The following is a 26,593-nucleotide window of genomic DNA, read 5'->3' on the forward strand; positions in this document are numbered from 1 at the left end:
GTTCCGCTGCGACAAGTCTTCTCCACCTTGATGAGTGCCAGGCTGTTGGGGAATGAAAGGCAGGCAACAAGTGACATCTGTGCAAGCGCTCAGGAAGGCGGCAGCTCCGCTGAGAATGTCACTCCTTAAATGGCAGTTCCGTATCCAAACCCGTAGATTCCCTCACTTCATGTGCTCCTCAGTTAGGAACTGGAAGACAGAGGGAATTAGAGGAGGCATCGCTAATTTAGCACTTTGTTAATGACAGCTCAACTCTGTGACAGCTCAAGACTAAGGCAAGGATGGGGGGAAATTCATGAAAACATGCAGATCAGCCAATTGTACGCACTGGTTTTTGCTGGTTTTTTTAAGGCAGTGCTTTGCTAACTTGTCCATCTCAACTATGGCAGATGCGAGTGAACATTCATCCCTGGAGGCCAGGGCTGGGGCAGAGCCACTGCCAGAATAAAATTTCATTTGTCTCCTCTTTTATCTAAAAATGTCAAGCAATCGTTGGCCCACGATGTGCACGGCACCGTGATAAAAGCCTGCTGTGGCTGTCACTGAATGCTGACCGTGTCCCCATGCGGGAGGCTCTACTGTGTCACCGGCTCCCGTCTGACAGGCGGGTATGTCCCTTGCCCAGGACCACAAAGCAAGTAAGGGGCGGGACAGATTCAAACCCAGACAGTCTGGTTCCAGGGCCCTGCTCTTACCCATTAAGTGATGTTGAGTTCTCCTCCAACACATACCCATATTCGTTTCAGTATCCTTTTTTCCCCCCTTTATTTATTTATTTTAGAGAGAGAAAGAGAGAGAGCGGGGGAAGAGGCAGAGGGAGAGAATATCCACGCAGACTCCCACTGAGCACAGAGCCGGACGCAGGGCTTGATCTCACGACCCATGAGATCAGGACCTGAGCAGAAACCAAGAGTTGGATGCTTAACTGACTGAGCCCCTCAGGCACCCCTCAATATTCTTTAAATGTTATTTTTCCCACATCTTTGGATAAAATGTGACCCCCCCCCAAGGAAGATGCCCCCCGGGGCTCTGCCTGCACGCTGGCATGCTCCGGAGCACCCCAGGAATACAGGACCACAACCTGCCAGAACTCATCCGCTGGTCCTCTCGCTCCCACGGCCAGGCGTGAGCTAAGCAAGGGCCCTCAGCGCGCTACAGTCTTCACGTCCTGGTAGACAGGAACTTCATTAACAACCAAGATAGCATAAGCGCTGGTTGTTTATGGCATCTTTAAAATGAAAAATTCATCTCTAGGCTAAATTACAGCAAGTTAATTACAGAGCCTGGCTGATGGCAGACAAACTGAGAGTGAGGTATTGACTGAATTTTCAAATGCAAACGGCAGCCACGACCACATGGGCCCAAGACTGCACGTCGGGGCCTTACTCAGAGAAAGAAAACTGCAGGCTCTGCCCCATCAAGAGAGTCGGCCTCGGAGGCAGAGGCAGACAGGCTCTCTGATCCACTCACTGATTCAACACACCCTTGCTAAGCAGCGAGGCGCTGGCGACCAGCTAATCACACGCAGAGTAGCTCACCCACCGATTCATTCATTCACACACTAACTGAGTACCTACCATATGCCAGGCACCGATATATATGTGCTGAGTGTGCGGCCTAGTCCATCTGATCAGCCACTGATTCCCCAGATACAAGGCTATGTCCACATGCCAGGCATGCTCTTGGCAGTGGGGATGGAGCAATGAGCGAGACAAAGCTCCTCTGGCACATTCTAGTGGCAGGAGACAGACAAGAGATGAAGATGTGCTATGTGACAGAGAGCCGGGGACATGCTGTAACACAGGGAGCGGTACAAGGGACCAAGTCTGAGCAGAGAGCAGAGGGCTGAAGGGAAAAAGTGCCTTGAGCACAACGGGGGGGGGGGGGGGGGGGCGCGGCGGGGAGGGAGCCGGGAGGGCAGAGGTCTGGAACCTGAAAGGTGTGTGGGAACGGCGCTCAGGGCAGGCCCCACAGGAGCATGCAGCCTGAGGTCCGCTGAGCAAGAGCAAGAGCGGAGGAGGGAGAAGATCAATCCAGAAAGGACTGTACAAACCCACCAGCAAATGTCTCAAAGCCTATTATTTGTGCTCCGCTGCAGGCCTTGATTACAGCTGCCCAAATTCAAATAGTCTGCAAAAGGCAACCCGTACACTAAGCTGCTACCAAATATTTACACGGTGGCGTGTCAGCGTTCTCTGGAGTCTCCAGGAGGGTCGGTTTCGGGGGTAGGGGAAGGAGAATGACCCCATCGGAGCGACCTTGGGCTGCCGAAGTTGAGTTTGTCACTAACAAAGTGATAAATATTTGATCTTTAGCATAAATGCCACCTTTCTTGCTGAACCTTAAGCTGTTTTGCCAAACTGAACAGTCAGGGGGGATGGTCCAGGCAAAGGCCACAGGACCAGAAGGCTTTTGAGCACTGAAGATGAGGCCGATTTTGCCCGTGGCCTGTCTGCAGGCCCCACGAGGTTCCCCTGGCCGGCAAAGTGCCTGCCTCCACCTCCTGGTTCCTCAATCTCCAGACAGAATGACCTCACTTAATACAAGCTCTGATCTTAGTCCTCTAGCTACAGAGCCTGCAGCGGCCCCCAGGACCAGCAAAACACAGTGCAGATTTGGCCTGGCCTTCCAGGCACTGAGTGCCGAGCCCAACCCCGGCCCCAATGTCACATGGAGCAGTCACATTCCTGTCACGCTGAACGCGTGCCCAGCCCCAGGGCTCTTCATCTTGGCCTGCTTCACACACTCTCGCCGCTGAGAAAACATGCCCGATCCCATTGGTCAAAATCAGTTACCATTTTGCCTCCTCTTATGTCTTTAAAATGGCCCTTCTTGGGGTGCCTGGGTGGCACAGGCGGCTGAGCATGCGACTCTGGGTTGCGGCTCAGGTCTGATCTCAGAGGCTGAGATGGAGCCCCACGTGGGTGTGGGGCTCAGCGCGGAGTCTGCTTGAGCTTCTCTCTCCCTCTGCCTCTGCCCCTCCCCCCGTGCTTGCACTCTCTTTCACAGAAATAAAGAAATAAATCTTTAAATAAATAAATTAATTAAATGGCTCTTCTTTCACTCTGCCTCTTCAAAGAGTTAATCATTCTCTGTCTACCTCCCACCTCCCACCAGGGGTTTATTAAGTATTTGCTAAATGATAGAAACCTGTTTCTCTTACTCATGGTGCCCAGGCCAGAGGTTCGAGGTTTTCCTGGACACATCCCCTCTCCCCTATTCTTATATCACATTCGTCCCCGAGTCTTACCAGTCCCTCATCCTAGACATCTCTCAAACATCTCCCCACTTCTCCGTCCCCACTACCACCAGGTCAGGACCTCATCTTTGCTCGTGAGGAGTTCTGCAACAGCCTCCTAACCTGTGTTTCCCTGCCTGACCTTCTTGCCTGCTCAAAACATTTCTAAATCCATCTAAGATCACTGCCTGTGGCGGTGGGCAAAGGAAGCTACAACTTGCCCATCCCCACGTGCAGGAGACACGTGCATCTTCTTTAGCAAAGGCATATGGAGGACTCATTTATTTATTTTTATTATTTTTTTTTAAGATTTTATTTATTTGAGAGAGAGAGAATGAGAGACAGAGAACATGAGAGGGAGGAGGGTCAGAGGGAGAAGCAGACTCCCCGCCGAGCAGGGAGCCCGATGCGGGACTCGATCCCGGGACTCCAGGATCATGACCTGAGCCGAAGGCAGTTGCTTAACTAACTGAGCCACCCAGGCGCCCCTATTTATTTATTTTTAAGGATTTTATTTATTTATTTGAGAAAGAGAGAGCATGGGTGGGGGGGGGAGGAAAGGGAGGGCAGAGGGAGAAGCAGAAACTCCCCACTGAGCAGGGAGCCCGACGCGGGGCTCGATCCCAGGATGTTGAGATTATGACCAGAGCCGAAGGCAGACGCTTAACCAACTGAGCCACCCAGGCGCCCCTGGAGGACCCATTTAAACCTCATATAGGTTTTTAAGTGTAGTTGTTGGAAACTCTTGGGCCAAAACACATTCCTGGTATAAATATGCATTATTTTATACGTTAAGGTTAACCACCAACCAAATCGTGCTAAACAGTGAGAAAGCTAAGCTAACAGTAATTGATAATTCAACATCCAGATTCTGAGCAATTACAAATTATCACCAATTCAAGATGGGTTTGACATAGCACGGTCATAGTACCATCGCTAACATCTACCGGAAATCCAACAGCCTATAGGGTTGAGCTTCATAGGAGCCTGAAACCTACCACTTCCAAGCGTGACAAGGCAGCCAGACCCCAAAGGAACAGGAAATGGAGTCATTCATAAACTCCAGCAGGGCTGTAATTTAACACCAACCACATTTCAGTAACTTCTAAAAATGTCTTTGTAATTCTTGGTAGACAGCCTATGGATGTACCTTAAACTTGGAAGTCTGTGGCATTTTGAGTCCCATACCCACAAAACCTAATAAACCTAATAAAAGGCCTTGTGTGTCTGGATTGGGTCAATGCCACTGAGAAGAAGCCTTGAAAGTAGAGGCCAAGCCTACAGAATTCCTAGTGCAAAAGACAAATCTGACCCAGGAACCTCCAGCATAGAATCCCATGGGAATGCTCTACTGCAGGATCAGGCCCCCGGCCCATCAGTCAGTCCCCAGTCCACGCCTTCACCTGCAGCAGCCACAACCACCCCCATACAGTTCTCGGGGTGTGCCATGCCCTTGCTGACCTCCCAGGCCTCCGTCCATGCAGCTGTCTGAAATGCCCTTTTCCACCTCTTTTCTCCCAGTCACTCCTCCCGCTTGGCAAACTTCTCCTGGAGACCCATCTCATGGGTCACACGTCCTTGAAAGCATTTCAAGACTTTCCAGGTGCCTAGGTGGGTAAGGGGCTCACCTCTGTGCTCCCATGGCACCTCGTAACGCCACAGTCTCATGGATCACCTCGCCTGCTATTCTCATTATGATCTTGGTTTGTAACTCATCAGACTGAACCACCAAACTGGTATCAATAAAAAGTTACAAATTCAAGATCATAGCAAAGTGGTCTTAATTTGAGGTCATAGTACACCAAAGCTACAGCTGGAATCTCAGGACTCCCATTAATCATCTTTAATGGAAGGCCCGAGGAGCACAGAGTGTCACTCGGACGACAGATTTCCCTGTTCACGTGTGACATGGTACCACAAACACACAAAAGTAAAGGTTAAGGTAAGGAACACGAGTGGGCTGCAGAGTAGGAGAAACGTGTCTAAAAAGGAAACCTGTGCGCTCACATTTAGTGTGTTTCTTTTTCTTCCCTGTAGAATGTCAGTCTTGTCTTATAAGGACCTGGCACCATGTTTTCGTCATGATTTCCAGAGCTAAAGGCTGCACACGTTCTTACACTGAAATATTTGGAAGGGAGGCTACTTGGAGAGCAGCAGGGGTATTAACATTTTAGCAGATGACATATTGGTTGATTGCTTATTAAAGTTCCCAATGAAATAGTGGTCCACCTCTGTGCAGTTGATTTCTGGGGTTTGGAGGAACAAATCCCCCCATACCATTTTCCCGAACATGACATCCATTCTAAGTACACCTTTGCTGGGCTGACAGTTATTTTATTGCCCTTGGAAAATCAAAATCACTGCAGCCTGCCAAGAGAGTCAAGAGTGAAAGGTTAAAGTGTCTCTCACAAGCCACTTGAATGTGACGTCAACAGTGCCTTGAGACCTCTAGCCAGCTTAGCCAGGTCTGGGGCCCAGGCCGTGCAGTCCTCTCCGTCGGCCATGCTGGGCCTATGGGATTCATCCAAGCACAGGAAGAGGTCACGGACACGTGTGAACAAGGAGTGAAATGATATGATGAGCGTTTTAAAGGTCACCCTGAGGCCAAAGTGACAAGCAGAATGAAGGAGAAGTGGACACAGGCAAGCAGTTCAAAAGCCTTTGCAGGAACCCAGGCAGCTAGCTACTGATGTCATTGGATGTGGGGGATGGACATGGAGGGCAGCAGGTGAATTCAAGATCTACTTTAGGGGCATTGCAAGGACTTGGGGATCTGGAGGAAGAGAAAGGTGAGTGTTAACAGATGACTCTCCAGCTTCTGGCTTGAAAAAGTGAGTTAACAGCTGTGCATCCTAATCAGATGGATGGAGGGAAGGGAGGTGTGCAAAGGGGCTGTGGTAGAAAGAGACTAAGAGATAAAAAATCGGACCCCATGAGTTTGAAGCACCTGCGAGACATTCAAGTTTGCTAGCTACTATAATAGGTATAAAATGTCCTGCAAAGCACAGAGAGGTCATGTGGAATGACAAACGCCTGGGTCTTCTCACTGGTGACCCTTCCTACCTTCCTCCCGGGGTGCTTGGATGTCCTGTCACTGGACCAGTTCAAGGTGGGGGGCACCACATAAGGAGCTTATGGGGCCAAACTCTGCCGGCCATGCCCAGGCTACTTCTATGACGACCCTCAGTAGTGATGCAGATACCAGCTTTGGGGCCAAGAAAGCAGTCACTTTAGCAGTAAAATGATATGTGCATCATGCCCAATGGGGAGTATGTAGCCCAATATTTTCTTCAGTTACAGGCATCATAATAGGTTTGCTGATTTCTCGATATTGATGTTTTCAAGGAGTCCCGGCAGAAGGGCCTTGGTACCTAGTCCTGTGCCCTGATGATTAGACCCTCTGGGAGCACCAGCCTGCGTGGGGGATTCCAAGTTGGACTCTCTCCTAGGGAAATGCTAATCTAAGGTGGTATCAGATGCAGAGGAAGGTCTCTCTCCCTCAACAGAAGACCAGAGAAGACAACCTATTTTAGGAAAACAATGACTCACTGAAATCACATCCTGCTCTTAAGTTAATATGCCTCCTTCTGGACTAGAACCTGGTTTCCTATCGTGATGGGTCTATTTCCAATTCCCCATCAAAGGACAAATCAAAATGTTATTTAACAATCTGCTTTCTAATTAAAATTTGAGCCATTTTTAAAAAATCACATTTCACTACACAGTTCCACATGGCAATAAAGCACCATGCTCTGCTGCCTTGATTAATAGAAGTATTTGCAATTATTTAAAGGAGAAGGGAGAGAAAAACCATCATTAGAAGCAGCTAGATTAAACCCGTTAGTGTCTTTCAGTTTACTCATAGAGTAAGACAGTGCGGTATTAATGTAAACTAATTAAATTTCCTGCATTTAAATAAGCCCTAACAAAAAGAAAACTTAGAAGATTGACTGGAAGGCCCTGGAAGGAAGAAAACGACTTTTTCAAGAAAGCTGGGGTGGGGGGTAACACCAAGGTCAGTTTGCATCCCCCTTTTTTTTTTTTAAAGATTTTATTTATTTATTTGATAGAGATAGAGAGAGGGAGAGCACAAGCAGGTGGAGTGGCAGGCAGAAGGAGAGGGAGAAGCAGGCTCCCCACTGAGGAAGGAGCCCGACGTGGGGCTCGATCCCAGGACCCTGGGATCATGACATGAGCCAAAGGCAGCCACTTAACCGACTGAGCCACCGAGGCGCGCCTGCCCTCCTTTTTTTAAAAAAGGTTTTATTTATTCATTTGACAGAGAGAAAGAAAGAAAGAGTGAGAAAGCACAAGGGCACAAGCAGGGGAATGGCAGGCAGAGGGGAGAGCAAACTCCCCACTGAGCAGGGAGCCTGATGGGGGGGCTTGATCCCAGTGTTACGGAACCTGGACTGGATCACCTGATAGAAGAACCAAGCAGTACTTGGAGATCTTGGAGGATAGGAGGTTTACTTAACGCTGGTGGGCTCAGAGGAGAGTGATCTCCAAAGGTCTGAGCCCCCAGCAAAAAGGGGGCAATTTATACACTTTCACTTCCCTATATGTGGCACTTTCACTGCAGGGCGGCAGGCAGGGCAGGAGGGAAAACCTGGAACGGCCCTAGGGCCGGGACTGGGATTCCCTTGCTGGCTTGGTTGGCCCCCTTAGAACACAAATTTCCCTTATCATTCCCCCCTTTAATGCCCCTTTAAACACCTAGTTTAGAGGGCATCATTTTTATTCTCTAAGGGGCGACAGTGAGTAAGGAGCAACTGGAGTCTGATCTTAGCCATTTAAGCAGTGATAAACCTAGTCAGGGAATTAGGAATACAAAGACCATGGGGCGCCTGGGTGGCTCAGTCGGTTGAGCGACTGCCTTCGGCTGGGGTCATGATCCCGGAGTCCCGGGATCGAGTCCCGCATCGGGCTCCCTGCTCGGCGGGGGGTCTGCTTCTCCCTCTGCCCTCCTCCCTCTCATGCTCTGTCTCTCATTGTCTCTCTCGCAAATAAAAAAAAAAAAAGAATACAAAGACCAAATGCTACTGTGAGGAGGAGCATTAGGAGGGGGCCAAGAAAGGGGGCGAACCAAGGGAACCACTGTGAGAGGGAATCCCACCAAGCCGTCCACTGGAGCGCTTCCCACCTGTGATTTACTCATTCCTGTAACTGGGTCAGAGTTTCTTGGGCCACCCCCGACTCATTAGCATAGAAACAACATTCCTCCTGTAAGAAGAGACAGAGCCCCCGCTGCGCGGCCAGCCGTGTGTACCATGTGTAAGTGGAGCCCGCGCCTGTTCTGGAGGACCACTGAAGCCCGTGAATCGAGTTGGCGCTGCAGGGCCAAGGCTGACTGAGTGAGGGCGGAAAAATCCACCGTGAGTTGTTGAGTTAGCCCCTGGTACTGAACCTGTGACATCCGATGCCGGTGGCGCCAAGGGCAACACCTGAAGCAGCCGGCAGGCTCACGAGAAGAGGGATGGCCGCAGGGGAGCGTCGAGGGCGGCTAGGAGGTCTCCATATGAGTGGGGCATCACTCCCGGGGAGGACTGAAAGATCGGGTAAGAGACTGACAAGCGTGCATGATTGATAGCGTGGGGTGATGCAGATGTACACACCTTGATCACAAGCCCGAAAAGTGTTGTTAGGCGCACAGACCCGACTGTGGCGCGTGATGGGAGAGGAAGAGTTGCCATACAGCGGTACTGGAGCCAGAAAGGGATAATCTGAGGTCCCCGGTGCTGAGGTGGGAGTGACACGGTGGATTGGCTGAGGATGACACCTAGGTACTGGGCGGGAACGGGCTTCATACAGATCCAGCAGTCAGACGCTAGGGGTGGATTTGAGTGGTTAAGCACTTGGTAGGAGGCATTAATCATACCTAACAGTTGCGCTATAGATGCTTGCTGCATGGGGATGCAGGACCCAGGGATACGCAGGATGCGCCAGGGTGAGTTATTTTCTGTCTGACTCTGGGTTGACTGCAAGGCTTGGAGTGAACATGGACTTAATCATAAACCTGGCCATAGGGTCGGTCCCTATAGAGTGATACTGGCCCAACAAGAGAGTGATTCCTGTGGCCCATGATGTGGCACTGGGTTGTACGTCTGAGAGAGTGAGTGGTATACAGTGATTGTTAGGGCAAGAGGATGGGGTGGCGTTGCGTGACAAGGAAATCCGGATGTCACTGTGCTGTTTGAGGTGCCACCACCTGGTGGACCATCGTTCCATCCCTGGCCAAGTCGCCACCCATGACTCGCATCCCCAGGCTTGTGAGCAGAACTGAGGGCAGGTGTTTGGCTGTTGAGGCATGGGGGCCCCCAGAGATGTAGATATCTACCAGCCAGTAACCTGAGTGAGGGCCATGGTCTATGAGGCCCTCTATGAGGTTCCCAGGAGGTATCAAGAAGCTGGCATCCCTCAAAATGGAGGTTAACCTTTGGTGTGTGCCCATCCCAGGTGGAAGAAGTCAGTGGGGGCGCCAGTGCGGGTTTGAGGGGGATAAGCTGGAAAGTCCATTTGCCAGTGATGGTGATACGAGAGTTTGTCCCCCTTGCCTGGCCGGGCAGCTAGAGGCAGTGAGGAGGAATAGCACACCAGATAGCCGAAGACCAGGACTGACTGGGGCCAGGAAAACCATGGTGACGTGCGCTCAGGAGTAGACAGCAGAGGGCCAGTAAGAGTGGGACCTATGACCTTAGGTAGAGGGAGCCATCGTGGCTAACCCATCAGCAGATGAAACCCGTGGACAAGTGAGTGCAGTAATACACCCTAGGGACACCAATAAGCAATGGCAATAGTAAGCCTCTGGGGATAAGTCCAGTCAGGAGGGGCAACAGTATAGAGTCGGGCTCCCAAGAAGAGGAAAATCATGCCGATGAGAGCTAGGGACCACGGTGAGCAGGTGTCCATCAGTCGGTGGGGTCTCGTTGAAGGCGAAGCCGGAGCGGGTTCGTGAGGTCTGGCTGGACTCTCCACTGGTGCGGCTCCTTGTCTGAATGATGAGCTTTCTTCACTCTGGAGTGGTGGACCCACGGGGTGACACCTAAGACCTTGAGGGCAGTAGGGGTGGTAGAACAAGTGTGGGGCCCTGTCCACTGCGGTTTGAGGGGGTCTTTCTTCCAATCTTTCACCCAAACTGAGTACCCTGTCTGGAAGGAGTGTACCTGAGACCCTAAGGAGATTGGAGCCCTCTCAATGGTGCACTTTTGTAATTTATTTAGGGTGGCCCGCAGGGCCTGAAGCTGCTCCTTTATTTCTTTTTTTTTTTTAGAGTTTTTTTTTAAATTATTATGTTATGTTAATCAGCATACAGTGCATCATTAGTTTTTGATGTAGTGTTCCATGATTCATTGTTTGCATATAACACCCAGTACTCCATGCAGTATGTGCCCTCTTTAATACCCATCACCAGGCTAACCCATCCCCCCACCCCCTGCCCTCTAGAACCCTCAGCCTGTTTCTCAGAGTCCATAGTCTCTCATGGTTCGTCTCCCCCTCCAATTTCCCCCCCTTCATTCTTTATTTCTTTATCTCCAACCTGATATGAGTTTCCTGGAAGGCTCCCCAAGCATGGGGGAGGCCGTCCATATATTAATTCAAAAGGGGAGAAACCTAGTGTCCCAGGTGTGCAGCGAGCACACAGGAGAGCTAGGGGTAGCAGATCCGGCCATGGAAGGTTAGTCTCCTGACAAAACTTTGCTAAGGTTCCCTTGAGGGTGTGATTCATTCGCTCTACTTTCCCTGAACTTTGGGGCCAGTAAGTGGTGTGGAGTCTCCAAGTGATGTTGAGAGATTTGGTCAAGACCTGTCCAATGTCTGCCACAAATGCGGGTCCGTTGTCACTAAGGATTGTTAATGGCAGGCCGAACCGGGGCACGATCTCCCGCAAGAGGACTTTAGCTACTTACCAGGCTTTGCTCCGTCCTAGTCAGGAAGGCTTGAACCCACCCAGAGTATGTGCATACTCTTACTAGGAGATATCTGAAGCCCCTGCTCGGCTGCACATCTGTGAAGTCTACTCTAGATCTTCGAAGGGGGTTGCTCCCATCCTCTGGACACCTGGCGGGGGCCGAGGTGCAGACCGAGCATTATTTTTAGCTCATGTTGTGTATCGTTCACTCGTTGCTCGGCACAGTGCCAGCAGCTGACTGATGCAGTAGTGCTTCTTTAGAAGGGCCTCTAATGCAGTTTTTCCCAGATGAGTGAGTCGGTGGTATTCCTTGACTAGATGCCCTCCAGTTGCTGTTGGAACAAAGATGTGCCCATCGGGCATCATCCACCGTCCCTTTTCAGTCAGGGTGGCTCCCTCTGCCATGCCCATCCCTTTTCCTTTTTAGTGTAACTGGGTGGAGGGACTTCTTCTGGGGGTGTTAGGGCCATGGTGAGGGAAGGGGCTCTGTCCATGTCCTCACTGGCTGCGGTCTTGGCTGCCTCATCTGCCAGATGATTTCCCCGCGCTATGGGGTCGTCTCCTTTCTGGTGTCCCTTACAGTGCAGGATTGCTACTTCCTTTGGAAGCCAGACGGCTTCGAGGAGTCTCACTATCTGCTCCTTGTTCTTGATAGCTTTTCCTGCTGCAGTTAGGAGGCCCCTTTCCTTGTAGATGGCCCCGTGTATATCTACAGTAACAAAGGCGTGCCGAGAGTCAGTGTAGATGTTGACTCGCTTGCCTTCACCGAGGGTGAGGGCTCGGACTAAGGCATATAGTTCAGCCTGTTGTGCTGACCAGCCAGCTGGTAATGCCTTAGCTTCTAGGACTTCAGTGGTTGTGGTTATTGCATAACCCACTTTTTGGGCACCCTCTTGCAGGTAACTGCTGCCATCGCTGAACAGCGTGAGCTCTGGATTCTTTATGGCTTGATCCCACAGATCTGGACAGCTTGCGTAGACTTCATCAGTCACCTCGGAGCAGTCATGGTCTGGTTCCCCCTCTTCCATGGGGAGAAAGTTTGCTGGATTTAATGTCCTTACTGTTTCAAGGGTGACCCGCAGGTTTTCACAGAGGAACCCTTGGTATTGTGCTAGCCGAGAGTTGGAAATGAAGCGGTGTCCCTGTGCGTTCATGAGGGACACAACTGCATGAGGGACCTTGACATAAGTTCTTGCCCCAGGGTAATTTTGTCCGCCTCCTTGATGAGTAGGACTGTGGCTGCCAGCGCCCTGAGGCACGGCGGCCATCCTGCTACCACGGGGTCCAGCTTCTTTGACAGATATGCAACTGGCTGTTGCCAGCGCCCAGCAGTCTGGGTGAGTACCCCGAGTGCTATTTTTTCCTTTTCATGCACAAAGACATTGAAGGGTTTTTCTACATCTGGTAGGCCCAGGGCTGGAGCCCTCCCCAGGGAGGTCTTTATCTCTGTGAAAGAGGCTTCTGCTTCCTCAGTCCAGACAGGGAGTTCTCAATCGTTCCCCTAAGAGATCATAAAGGGGTCCTGCTATTGCTGAGAACCCAGGGATCCCGATACGGCAGAATCCTGCAGCCCCCAGGAATTCTCATAGGCCCCTTTTTGTCTGGGGCTGTGGCAGGGAGATGATGACCCTTTTCCTCTCTGGCCCTTGGGTGAAGAGAAAACCAAGGTATCAGACCTGTGTTTGGCAGATTTGTGCCTTCTTCCATGAGGCTCGGTATCCCGAGTCTGCCAGAAGCTGTAGGAGGGCCTTTGTGCCTTTTGTGCAGTCTTCTTGTGTGTCACTGGTGAGGAGGAGGTCATCCACATACTGGAGGAGGGTGCATCGTGTGGCCTCTCTTGGGAAGCTGGCGAGATCTGCGGCCAGCCCTTCCCCAAAGAGTGTTGGTGAGTTTTTAAACCCCTGCGGGAGGCACGTCCAGGTCAGTTGCATCTGGTGCCCTGTATCAGGTTCAGTCCATTCAAAGGCAAACAGTGGCTAGCTCTGGGGAGCTAAGCGGAAGCAGAAGAAGGCATCCTTCAAATCTAGGCAAGTGAACCATCTGGCCGACCCTGGGATTTGGCCGAGGAGGGTGTATGGATTCGGGACCACTGGGTGCAGAGAAATGGTCACCTTGTTGATGGCCCACAGGTCTTGAACTGGTCGGTATCCCCCTCCTGGCTTCTTGACTGGCAGGAGTGGGGTATTCCAGGCTGACTGGCACTTGACTAAAATACCTATTTCTTTGAGTTTGGTCAGATGTTCTTGGATGCTGATCTTAGCTTCTTGTAGAAGGGGGTATTGCCTTTGCCTCTGAGGTTGGGCTACTGGGATCAGTTCAACAATCATAGGGGCCCAATTCCAGGCTAGTCCAGGTGGGTTGTTTTCGGCCCATACTGAAAGGAAGGCAAGTCTGAACTCCAGCGGGCTCGTCAGTTGGGCCTGGGTACAGAATAGCCTCCATTCTTCTTCCCTCGGTGTGGTAATTGCTAGTACCAGAGAACCCGTCTCCTCTGGACTTGGGTTCAATCAGAGGCTAGTGTATCCGGTGGTCTCAAAAGTTATCTGAGCCCCAAGCTTGGAGAGTATGTCTCAGCCCAGAAGAGGGATGGGGCAATCAGGCAGTTAATAAAGGAATTCATGTCGGACCTTGTGGCCCCCGAGTTCGCACTGGCGAGCCTGGCAAAAGGGCTGCTGTATCGTCCAAGTCCTGGTGGCCCCAAGGATGGTCGCAGTCCTTTTGCTGAAAGGGGCCACTGGGAAGGTGACAATAGAGTGCTCGGCCCCAGTATCAACCATAAAAGCCACTGGTTGGCCCCCTACTTTCATTCTGACATTGGGCTCATGGGGGCCAAGGAGGAAAGAGCCCGGTTCCCCTCAGTCTGAGTCTGTTCCCGCAAGGTCTATGAGGTCCTCCTCTCGGGGTTCTTCCTTGTAGCGGCTGGGCTTCTGAGCCTTTCCCTGGTTGGGACATTCGTTTTTCCAATGCCCTTTCTCCTTACAGTAGGCACATTGATCCCTTGCCAAGGGGGTTCTGGGTTCCCCCCTTTTGGTGGTTGGGGTCTCCCCATCTTGGTGTCATCCTTTTCTTTCATGGCGGTGGCCAGGAGGCTGACTTTCTTTTTCAACTTTTTATCAGCTTCCCATTCGGCTGTGACCTCCCTGTTCATGTAGACCTTATTGGCAATGTCTATTAGTTGGGTGATGTTCATCCTGGCGAAACCCCCTAGTTTCTGAAGTTTTCTTCTAATGTCTGGGATGGCCTGAGCCATGAAGGAGGTGTTTACCATCTGTTGGCTTTCCTGTGCCTCAGGGTCAAATGGAGTGTATATCCTGTAGACTTTACATAATCTCTCGTAGTAGTCCCCGGGGGGCTCCCCTGGTTGTTGAGTGACCAAGGATACTTTAGTCATGTTCATGGGTTTCTTAGCTCCTGCCTGGATTCCCTGGAGAAGGGCCTCCTGGTATCAGCAGATGTGGGCCTGTCCCTCATCCGTGGTAAAGTCCCATGCTGGTGCTCCTTGGGTGTGGCCGTATTAGCCCAGGCAACAGGGTCGATGACTCCCGCTGGTGCATGCTCTTCTAGGTATTGTTGTGCTCCTGTCATTATTCTCCTCCTCTCTTGTGTGTTAAACAGGGTGTGGAGTAACTGTTGGCAGTCTTCCCAGGTTGGCCGATGAGTCTGGAAGAGGGATTCCATGAGGTCTACCATGGCCTGTGGTTTTTCAGAGTAGGATGGAGTGTTATGTTTCCAGTTGAGGAGGTCGGTGGTGGAGAAGGGCTGATAATACATCATGGAACGGCTGGGTTGGACTGTCCCATCGTCATCGTGCCTCTTGGGTTCCCGCGTCTCTCATACCGGCACTTGGAGGGCACTTGAGCCCGGCCTGGGGCGCAACCTGGCTGCTGGTCCTGGAGAAAGTGGATCCTTTGGGCCTGGGGGCACCGATGGATCCTCTGGGCCTGGGGGCGCCGGTGAAACCAACAGTGGCGGAGTGCCTGGAGCTGAAGGGCCAGGTGTAGATGGTCTTGAGGGTGCGTACAGTGGGGGCAGGATCAGTTCATCCTCGGGATCTCCGGCTAGGACTTGGAGACTGGGGCTTTTGCTGATCTTCTTTAGGTCACTTTGATGAGGCGATTAAGACCCTGGCTTGTCCCCGCCTATTGCAAGAGAATCACACCCAGTGGGGAAGGGTCTGGGCAGTTCCTAGCCAGGAGTCAATGTACGGAAACCGGTCAGGGTGTCCTGGTTCTCCTGTTACAACTTGCCATACTCGATGAATCATTGGGACATCCAATGTCCCTTCTGAAGGACACCCGACATCAAGGTGGGCCATTCCAATTCACATAGGGTTCTCAACTTGCCGGGGTTCATCCTGACTCCATAGTTTCCTGAAAACCCCTTCTTGAAATTTTTGACCATGGTCTTTAGAAACGTAGGTTTACTCTGCCCTGACCCCATGGTGATGTCCCCGTGTGCGGTGGCGCAGAGACAGACAAAGTGGGGGGGGGGGGTGCCTCCTGAGGTGAGGAGACCAATCAGATGCCCATCTGGCCATGTCCCAAAGGAGCTTAGGTGAGGCTTAGCCGTAGCAGTCTCAGTGTTGTGACTTACGACTGGAAATTATTCTGATGCCGCCATAGACTGTATGCCACTCACCACGGAATCGCAGATGGACCCACTCAGACTCTGTAGGCTTCTGGGGACCTTAAGGGTGCCCATCCGTGGAGTCACAGAATCAGTCCGCTTGAGCAAGCCAGGTCGGAACTGCACATTCACTCACACATTCACTCCAGAAGTTATTACATTCCCTCCCTGGGAATCCCTACCTGTGAGACCTCTAAGAGGTCTCTGGGAGGTGATCAGGCTCCCCTTCCACCCCAGTGGGGGTGGGCCTGTCTGGGTCCTGGGACCCCAGGCCTTACCGGAATCTGAAGTCGGGACCAGGTCCTCACCTGCCAAGTCTCCTCGAGTCTGGCGGGAACAGCAGAGCAGGGCCGGCCCGAGGCGACCGGGGCGGGAGACTGCTGAAAATTAGGCAGCCCCTCATTCCGTCACCGCCCCGCCGTTGCCCCCCAAATGGTGGCAACAATGGGCCAGCGCGGCTGGGTTTCCCAGTCAGGGAACCAAATGTTATGGAACCTGGACTGGATGGCCCAACAGAAGAACTAGCAGCAGTCGGAGATCTTGGAGGATAGGAAGTTAATTTAATGCCAGTGGGCTCAGAGGAGAGTGGTCTCCAAAGGTCTGAGGCCCCAGCACAAACAAAGGGGATAACTTATACACTTTTACTTCCGTATATGTGGCACTTATATGTGGCACTTTCCGGGGGTGGCAGGCGGGGCAGGAGGGAAAACCCGGAACGGCCCTGGGGCTGGGACTGGGATTCCTTGCTGGCTTGGTTGGCCACCTTAGAACACAGATTTCCCTTATCACCAGGTCCCTGAGATCATGACCTGAGCTGAAGGCAGACACTTAACCGACTGAGCCACCCAGGTGCCCCCAGGCTGCATCTCTTAACAGAAGGTTAAGGTCAAGGGTCCTCTCTCTGGAGGGAACATAGGGGGTGGGTAGGAGACAGGGCCCCAGGTTTTGTGATGGCAGCAGTGGCTTCCAAGGAGAAGGACCAAGATGGTGCGGGGGAGAGAAAAGCTGAACTCCATTCATGCTGATGACATGACCTCAAGTAAGACCTCTAATTGCTCTGAGCCTGACTGCCTGTTTTCTAGGATTGGCAGGAGAACACAAGCTGGTGATGTGTGTAGAAGCATCCTGCAAAGGTGGACAAAATGCAAAGGTAAGAGACACCTACTGGTTACTGGGAGGTAGGAAAGGTTACAACAAGGACTCTCAGTGGATGGTGACCAACGAAACTGGGAAGATCAGTAAGAAACTTCTTTGGGATATTTAGCAGTGCAGTACACAGTTTGAGAAAAGGAACCTTTTCTCAAAAGCAAAAAGGTTTGGAGTAGGGAGGTGGGTGAAGACGCAGGGGTCTGTTGACTGGAGCAGCTCAGAAGATCATGCAGATGGATGGAGAAGGGGGTCTGCCATCCAGCAGACAGGAGAGGCCACAACCACAGTGTGACCAAAACCCCACCTCCCACAACCCAAAACCCCACCTCCCACAACCCCCATTCAACTCCGGCCACGGAGAGGCCACGCTCCCAGTCACTGCTGTCCTGGCTTGCCTGTCACCTCCCTTCCCTTTCAGTTGCTGGATTATTGCTCTTAACATGGGCCCATATTGCCCATAAAAAAATAAAAGTCAGATAGAAAAGCCTTGCTATTAGCTTCATTTCACCAACAGCCCAAATACAAAGGACATCTAGAGATCGGCAATTTCTGATGAATGCTTAAAGACTAGAATCGATTTGAGAATGATAGTAAATGGCGGAGTGCTAGAAGGACAAAGTGAACTCATACAGGAGCTGATTGTCTAGTGGGGAAGACTGATGCTCTGTTCATCCAATACATGTTTATGGGGCATCCAGGCACATTCAGATATGCCCTAGAGGAGCTTATTATGGAAAACATATAAACAGGCAACTACAATCAAGGGTGGAAATACCATGATGGTGACGAGGGAAGGTTCACAGAGAAGGAGCCTTGGCAGAAGAACGACCGGGGGTGGGGCATCATGTCAAGCTCATTACGATACATGTCAGTGAGAAGGAGATAGTATTACGGGGGTTCCAAAGCAGGAAAAGTCACTATCGGCCAGGAGGGAATAAAAAGGCTGGATTTCCAGGACATCTGGGTGGCTCAGTCAGTGAAGCCTCCAACTCTTGATTTCGGCTCAAGTCATAGTCTTGAGTGAGGGACGGGCAAGGCGAGGGAGGGACAGACAGGTAGAGGGCCATGTGACCAGGCTCACAGAAATCCCAGATGTGGAGAAATGTTATAGACAAGATATTAACCAGAGAGAAGGGAACATTAACAAATCTGCCTTGTTTGTTCTAAATATAGACGAGATATTTTCCTAATATTTACAAATCTACCTTGTTTGTCTTAAATGTTTTAGACAAAATATTTACCAAGTTCCCCTGTCAGTTTTCTATAAAAGACCCACCATAAAAGTCCTTAGCGGCAACCCGTTCGGGACCCCTCTCACTCTAGAGAGCTCCTTTTCTTTCCTTTCTGTTCTCACCTTCACTTAATCAACTTTCACTTCACTTCACCCTTTTGCCCGTGAGACAAGAACCCTGCAACAGTCTCAGGGTCATGAGATGGAGCCGAGCCCTGGGTCTGGCTCCGCACTCAGCGGGGAGTCATCCTACCTCTGCCCCCCACCCCTCACACTCTCTAAATAAATCTTTAAAAAACAAATATATAAAAGGCTTGATTTCCAGGGAAGTAAAGACCTTCAGGGATCAACAGGAACCTGGCCAGGCAGAGAGGAGGGGAAAAGAGTACATACAGGACTGGGCATGTTTGAGGAATGCCAGGAACGGTAATCTCGCCTCAAACACTGGCTTCCCTTTGAAGAAATTTTAGTAGGTACAAATTTACTTCCGTTTACCTTTTCTTCAACTTCAAGAACTGCAGTTTCAGTACTTCAGCCAACTGATTTCCAGTAAAGGTGACTTGAGTTACTCCTGTTGAGAAATCAGAATAAGAGGTGTAATAGGTTTTGGGGAACTACCCCTCCCCAGACCCCTTTTTTGGGGACACTCCCCCCAGTCTATGCTGAGCGGGCAGTCCCATGGCTTCCCTCCCCAAACTGGTTAGCTTGGAGATGGACAGTGCCTCCCTCCCAACCTCCCTCATTTGAGGATGAAGACGGGCAAACTTAGGGAAGCAGTGGTGGGCCCTTATTCAGAGAAAGACACACACATGCACACAGAGGAGGTGAGCAGGACCATGCACTGTACAGCCCCTGAATTAAGGGGCCTTCCCGCTCCACTTCCCAGTAGACTGATCAAGCTTTGCTCCCTGCATTCCTGAGATTCCTACAACAAACCCTCTGCTAAGTGAGCTGGCCCAAGAGCACTGTGGTTCCTTGCAACCAAGAGTCACTGACTTAATAAGAGATCCAGGGTTGGGACTAGAAAAGAACAGAAGTAGAGGGTGAAGAAAGAGAGGCTTCTGGAACAAAGCCTTGGGAAAAATGAAAGAAGATGGGAGAAAGTGACCCGGGGCTCTCAACGACTGTCCCATAACATCTGAGAGACAAGGATAGGAGGATGTGTAAGACCCAGAGGGTAGACCCAACAGGTAATTCCTAAAATCCCAACAGTATTAGACATTAAGATGGAGGCCCAGATACTGGGGGGAAGGGGCTCTTCATACGGGCATTATCCATAACAAAACAAAGCAAATAAGAATTTCATTGAAAATACGAAGGTAGGAGACTCTGAAAAGTATCTATAGCAAACAGGGAATAATTAACTATATACTGCCCATCTCCAGTAAAATAAGAAGTGTAATAATTTGAAGATTGATTTACTGTAGGGTTTTTTTTCTGTCTAAAACAATAAACATTTTATTTATTCATGGTTTGGTGGGTCAACAATTAGTGCTGGGCTCAGCCAGGTGGTTTTTCTCTGGTCTTGCCTGGTTGACATATGTGGCTACAGTCATCTGGTGGCTCATCTTGGGCTGGGTGGTAGACCAGATGACTTAGCTGACATACTAGTGACTGACAAGGCTATTTATGCTGCTTTTATGGTCTATTTTAGTAAATATACACTTTTTTTTTTCCTGAGAGCTTCAGAGATGTATGCCTACCATCCTCTTGCCATATTTTTCCATTGGTTCTTGAGTTGGTCAACCATGAACTCACCCACTGTAGGGCTTCACGGAACTAACCTCTTCAATCCCCCCCTACCAGGGAGCCATGATTTTGGTGAAGTTCAGAGATAAAGGTGTGTGAAAGGGAGGGGCAAGAGGCAGGGGTGGAAAGGGAAGGTTCTTCAGGAGTCCTGAATGCCAAATGAAGCTGGATGGGCTTTATTCCAGCAGCATAAGAGTCAAGATGATTGTCATCGAATCCCATATCCTCTAAGAGATATTACCACTCAGAAAATGTAGAAAGTTAAAATTGGGCTGCAGAGGGAAAGTATGACCCAAACCACAGAGACCGAAGCAGTCAGCTGGAAATGAAGTCAAGAGCAAGCCAGGACCTTCAGCCTTGACAGGATCCCTTGCCTGCTGCTGTTGGCTATCAGGCTTTACAAGATTCCCCTGGCTTCTGGGCCTTCTAAGCAGCCCTGTGCTCCATGGGCTTTCACTCAGCAGGTCACAGAATAGCCCCAGGGACACCAGCTGACCTGCAGGACAGGCTGAAGGGCAGCGCTCCAGTCTGCTCACTCTAGGCCTGGTCCCCAAGAGGCTGGTACCACCTCCTGTCTCTCCACTCTGAGCAGCAGAGGCACCTGCTCTAATGTCAGTCCTACTGCCTCCACTCTGGGCCTCGGTCTCCTCATCCATAAAATAAGGGAGACTAGACCACTGGTACTCAAAGGTGGTCATCCACCCAACTCTTCACTGCTGGTTCACAACAAGATAAGCACAGAAATTAAGAGAAACGGAGAAGCTGTTATAGCACATAAGATTGCCACACAGCCCAGCACACACACAATCAGCAGAACAGTCTTGTCCAATGAAGCATATGTGAGTTTCCTGTAGCTGCCATAACAAATTATCACAAGCTACATGGCACAAAACAACACAAATCTATTCTCTCACAGTTCTCAGGTCCAGAAGCCTGAAATCATAGTGTAGGCAGGGGCCATGATCCCTGCAGAGGCTCTGGAGAAGGCGCGCCTTGCCTTTTCCAGCTATCGGAACTCCTTGGCTTGTGGCCACATCTCTCCTCCACTTCACTGCCTTCTCTGTGCGTGTGACATCTCCCTCTTCCTCTCTAAGGACACTTGTGATGGCACTGAAGGCTCACCTGGATAATCCAAGATGATCTCACATCAAAATCCTTATCTTAATCACATCTAAAAGACCCTTTCTCTAAATAAGGTAACATTATTGGGACATGCCTTTGGGGCAACCATTTAGCCCATGATAACTGATACGGATATTGCCCAATTTTTGTGTGACCAGTTGTACCTGGTATGCACTGTACATCCATATCAGAGCACCACTGGGGGGAAAAGGACCACTACCCCGTCTTTCACGCAGCTAGGACCCCTGCTCCACCTCTGCAGCCCTGGAGCCTGGGCTGGACGAGATCAGATTGCAATGGGCACCCCCCAGGAAAGGAAAGGTTAACAGGTGGTAGGGGTACAAAGAACAGGTGCAGACTTTCCCTCAGCCTGTCCCAAGCTGGTCTCCCACCTTCTTTGGCAAGCAATGCAGGCGCCACCCCCCCCACCCCATCCTTCTATCCCTCAAGCAGCCTTGGTTGTAAAGTAGTTAAACTGATCTGTTTTCTGTTCAAGTGTTTTCAGAATTTTCAATGCTCAGAGTTTTCAACGTTTGAGTTTGAGAACAGAAGTAAGACTGTTTTACTAAAATCCTTATATACCTAGCACTGTCCTGCCACTCACATGTCCTCTCTCCAGTACCCCTCCCTGTAACCTCAAAAACACTCAGGCTTCATAACAAAATGGAGAAAGCACTTGGAGACTGGACAAATCAAGGATATCACTTCACTTGAAATTTTCTTGCCTTGTGAGAATACACCTTGCCGAAGGAATCACTATATTGAGTTGCTTTGCTATGTTACATGTCAGCCTTAAAGGGCAGATGATGTCAAAAGTAGCTGAGAATGTTTAAAATAATAACACTCAATGCAGGTATGGCCACAGTAAAACGGGCACTCTCATCATTCAGCTACTAGTAGGAGTTATATAACAGGCACAATCTCTCTGGAAAGCAATTTGGCAAATTCTTATTAAGTAGCTTACATCGTACATACCCTTTGACATTGTAATTCCATTTTCAGAACCCTGTATTAGAGAATGAATCATAAATGGGGACAAAACTTAATGCTCAAAGGTATCCACAGCAGTGTTATCCACGAGATAAAAAACTGGAAATAAACTTAAAAGCCAACAAAAGGAAATGATGCGATAAATTATGGTATATCCACAAATACGGTTTTATGCAGCCATTATAATGACACTTTACAAAGGATTTTTAATGAAAATAACAATTACAAAATAACAGCTAATTCTTACATGGGCCAGGCACTATCCTAAGCTTATTATTCCCACTTTACAGATCAGAAAATGGAGGCAGCAAGAGTTAAGACACTTGCCCAAAGTCATCCTGCTAGTAGGAGACAGCACTGGGGTTTGAGCCCACCCAGCCTGGCTCCAAATTCCATGCTCTTCAGCCCAGTGGCAGGCTAAAAACTGGCCCCAAAGACATCATGACCCAACCCTGGGACCTGACCGTGTTACCTTATACAGAAAGTGGGTCTCTGCAGATGTGATTAAGATAAGCATCTCTAGAGCGCCTGAGTGGTGCAGCTGGCTAAGCGTCCGACTCTTGGTTTCGGCTCAGGTCGTGATCTCAGGGAGGTGAGATCAAGGCCCGGAGGGGGCTCCATGCTCAGCGCAGAGTCTGCTTAAGACTCTCTGCTCTTCTCCCCTGCGCAGGCGTATGCTCTCTCAAATAAATAAATAAATCTTAAACAAAACTTAAAAAAAAAAGATAAAAATTTTAAGACGAAGAGAGATCCTTGATTATCTGGGTGCACCCCAGAGGCCTCACCTGTGTCCTCGTGAGAGAGGCAGAGATTACGCGCACGTGCACGCGCACGCGCACGCTTGTAAGAACAGAGGCAGATATGGGAGAGATGAGGCCGCATGTAAAGGAAGGCTAGCAGCCCTGGAAGCTAGGAGGGAACAAGGGGTGGCTTCTCCCTAGAGCCTCCAGAGAAAGCACAGCCCTGCCTATACCTTGACTGGAACTTCCGGTCTCCAGAACAGTGAGAAAATCCGTTTCTGTTGTTTTAAGCCTCCCCATGTGTGGAAATTTGTTACAGCAGCCCCGGAAACTAACATAAGCCCCTATGCTGCACTGCTGTCAGTGCAAAATATTCTTGTGCGAAATAGTAAAAGTAGAAATCGAAATTTACACACAATGATCTTTTTTGGGTTTTTCTGTTTGTTTGTTTGTTTTAAGATTTTATTTAGTTATTGACAAAGAGAGAGGCAGGGAGAGAAGGGAACACAAGCAAGGGGAGCAGCAGAGGGAGAAGCAGGCCTCCCGCAGAGCAGGGAGCCCGATGCGGGGCTCGATCCCAGGACCCTGGGATCATGACCTGAGCTGAAGGCAGACGCCCAACGACTGAGCCACCCAGGCGCCACCCACAATGATCTTAATTATGCATACAACAATGCATGCAAATACAACAAAATGGTTTGTAGTGATTATCTCCAAGTACTAGAATGATGGGTAATTTTCGGCATTATGCCTTTTGATATTTTTCCAGGTTTCTACAATTAGTGTGAATTACTTTTACAAAGGGAAGAAAATTATTTTTTAAAAAATTAGCAACTCATGATATTCCCACAACTCTAACTCAATCACAAAAATTAGAAATCAAGAGGGCCAAAACTCCCCGAGAAGAAGATTTCTGAATTCAGTCTCAGAGCAACACCTGAAAAATCAGGCATCCAGATGCATGCCATTCTCAAAGTGACTCCACTCAACCCTCGGATTCTCTAAAGCCTATTAATTTTCAGACTCTGGCAGGAACATGATGTGGCTGAAAAAGTTTCAGGCTTTGAAACAAAAGGATAATTGGAGCTGGTAATGTTTTCCTGCCTGTCTATCCAGATGAGGGGGTGCAGGGAGAGGGGCAAAGGGAGATGTCTGCGCACTCCCAGAGCTCATCCAGCCCAAAGCGGTGCGGGCCACGTGCCAAGAACCAAAAGCACTGGTTAACAAACATGTAAATGTTTGATTTCTCTGTAGGTGACTTCACAGAATGAAACATCAAATTAAACACTAGGTTAATCTTCTTAGCGAAGTCCTGACTCCAAGGCTATTCTGATACAAAACCCACCCACTGTCATCTGTACAGGCCGGCAGAAGCCCAAAGGCCAATTTTACCATAGCGACATCATGTCCTTTGATGAAATATATTCATGTAGAGTGTACTGACATTGCCCTCGCCCATGTATGGGCGCTACTGGATCAAAACAGAAGGTAGGGTGTGTTGTGTGTTTTGTTTTGAGTGGAAGGGAAGGGAAGATCACCAGTCCCCTCCAGAATGAACCAGGCCGGAGCAGTGGGGGCGTGAAAAGCGAGTTATTAGGCTTTATTCAGCCCACCCTGTACAGTGCAGCGAGTTCGGGCACTGGGCTGATGAGACCACAGTGTGGTTTGTGCTTTAGCCTCAGATTTTTCAGAGCACACTTTTATTCATTCTTTGCTCAGCCAATCGATACAGACACACACCTACTATGTGCGAAGCACTAAGCAGAGGTTGGCTCACATTCTGAAAGATCTTATCTCTGACACACTACCCTCTCAGATGAAGTGATTGGGCAAGTCACCCACAGCTTAATGATCTTCATCAGTCGTTTGGATCACAGGTAGTGACAAAGTGTTGCGAGGAATACCTAAACAGACCAGGCAGAGCCTTGAAATTGGGAAAAACAGAAAGCAAATGGTTTAGCACTGTGTACCTTCTTACATACCACTGACATAACACTTGTAGTTTCGGGTGATCAGCTGATGCATACTTGAATCTCCCACTTACAAGTGGTTTATTAGCATTTTCTCCAAATCTTTTTTTTTTTTTTTGCTTGCATTGCCTGCTTAAATCTACTAGCACCTAACCTTAGGAGGGACTCATAAAATATCTGAGATATAAATCCATGCACAAATGAACACAGGTAACGTTTCCTCATCTGTAAAAGTGGAAAAGCCAAGCTACACAACTGTTTCCCAAGTGAGATCCAAAAAAACCTAATTCTATGAGATATACCAAGAAAAGGAGGTTCCCATGCCATTCAACTTGGGAAATACCACGTTTTATAGCCTCCCACCTCCCTTCAAGATTCCTAATGCACATTATATGGTGAAGGATCTTCCATTCAAAACCTGCTGAACATCTTCAAATCTAGTTAAGCACAGATGCCCCTCCTGCTTAACACTTACTGACATCACGGAGAACCAGTGTTCTAAGGAAATTCCGGAAAAATGCTAACCCAAACTCCTCATTGGTTCAGAAAACATGTATTACGCCCTTGCAATAATGGTATGATTACGATGAAAAGAGCCAACACTGAACAAGTTAGCATTTAATAGGTACAGTCCTTAGGCGCTATATGCCACCAAGACAAACATGAAACCTGGCTCACAGTCCACTGGAAGAGATCTGAGAACATATGATCAGTAAAACCACTATACATAAAAGCCCCTGCGTATGTATGTGTGTGTGTATACACACTGGCACACGAGGAGGGAGAGCTGGTGAGGACAAGTGTTCCCGGCATGTGCGAAGCAAGAGTCCAGTGTGTGTGGATAAATGAAGACAATGTTGTTTTCAAAGTATGGTCCCAGACCCTCTCGGTGGCTACCGCAAGGTCAAAGCTTCCTTCACCTGTGTTGACATATGCAGTGAAGGTGCAAAGGCAACGCGGGGGAACATTGCTGGTGCCTTCGCGAGAATCGAGGAGTGGCATGTGACTGTATTAGTTGTCACTGTATTCCCCAAGGCCATGCACTCACCATTTAAAAAAAAAGTCAATTTCACCTAAGAACGTCCTTGATGCAGTAAAAAATATTCATTGCATTACATTTCAACCCTTAAATACACATCTTTTTAATTTTTTTTTTTAGATTTTATTTATTTGAGAGAGCGAGTGTGAGAGAGAGAGAGAGAACATGAGCAGGGGGAGGGAAAAGCAAGCTCCCCGCTGAGCAGGGAGCCCAGTGTGGGGCTCGATCCAGGACCCTGGGACTATGACCTGAGCCGAAGGCAGACGCTTAACTAGAGAGCCACGCAGGTGTCCCAAGTACACATCTTTTTAATATCCCATCTGACAAAACCTGAAGCTCTCATTAAGCACTTCCGCTGCCAGGCGCAGTGTGATGGTCGGGAAGGAACAGCATTTGGGCGACGCAGCCTCGAGCTACATTAGCCGCTCCTCTTCATGCAACACCATTTCTATTTGGAAGAATGACAGAAAAACTGTGGGTTATTCCGACTTGGGTATTTGTGGAAATTTTCTCAAAAATGAATAAAGTAAGCTGGTGATGTCAAGAAAAACTGTTATTTGTTGCTAAAAAAAAAAAAAATTGAGCTTTCAAGCAAAAACATAAATTTTGAAAAACCTGCATTAGCCACCATGAGCTGTGGAGCATCCCAATATTCTTGGACTTTTCAGATGAGAGGGGTAGTAACATTAACAAAAGTGCTCTTTTCCAAATGGCTCATGTGTGATGTTTCAAAATGCATAAAAGATCCTTCCAAAGTGCAAGGTGGACCAATAGATTTTAATGGAACAAAGTACGAAAAGTCCATTGATGAGGTTTCAGATTCTCGTTTA

The 26,593-nt window shown here is 49.4% G+C and overlaps 1 long non-coding RNA gene across 4 annotated transcripts in view; it reads right to left on the reverse strand.

Moving 5' to 3' along the window:
• LOC110570985 overlaps window positions 1-26,593 on the reverse strand; it is a 68,031-nt gene that overhangs the window by 24,468 nt on the left and 16,970 nt on the right. For 2 of the 4 annotated variants that reach the window (XR_006540933.1, XR_002479757.1), the window contains exon 2: window positions 18,649-18,724. This is a non-coding gene — a long non-coding RNA (uncharacterized LOC110570985). Of the gene's footprint in view, window positions 1-18,648; window positions 18,725-20,816; window positions 20,846-21,999; window positions 22,066-26,593 lie in introns of those variants that run through there. The other 2 variants (XR_006540932.1, XR_002479758.1) reach the window with 2 other exon arrangements.

Source organism: Neomonachus schauinslandi, chromosome 11 (assembly GCF_002201575.2).
Source record: "Neomonachus schauinslandi chromosome 11, ASM220157v2, whole genome shotgun sequence".
NCBI classification, from domain to species: domain Eukaryota; kingdom Metazoa; phylum Chordata; class Mammalia; order Carnivora; family Phocidae; genus Neomonachus; species Neomonachus schauinslandi.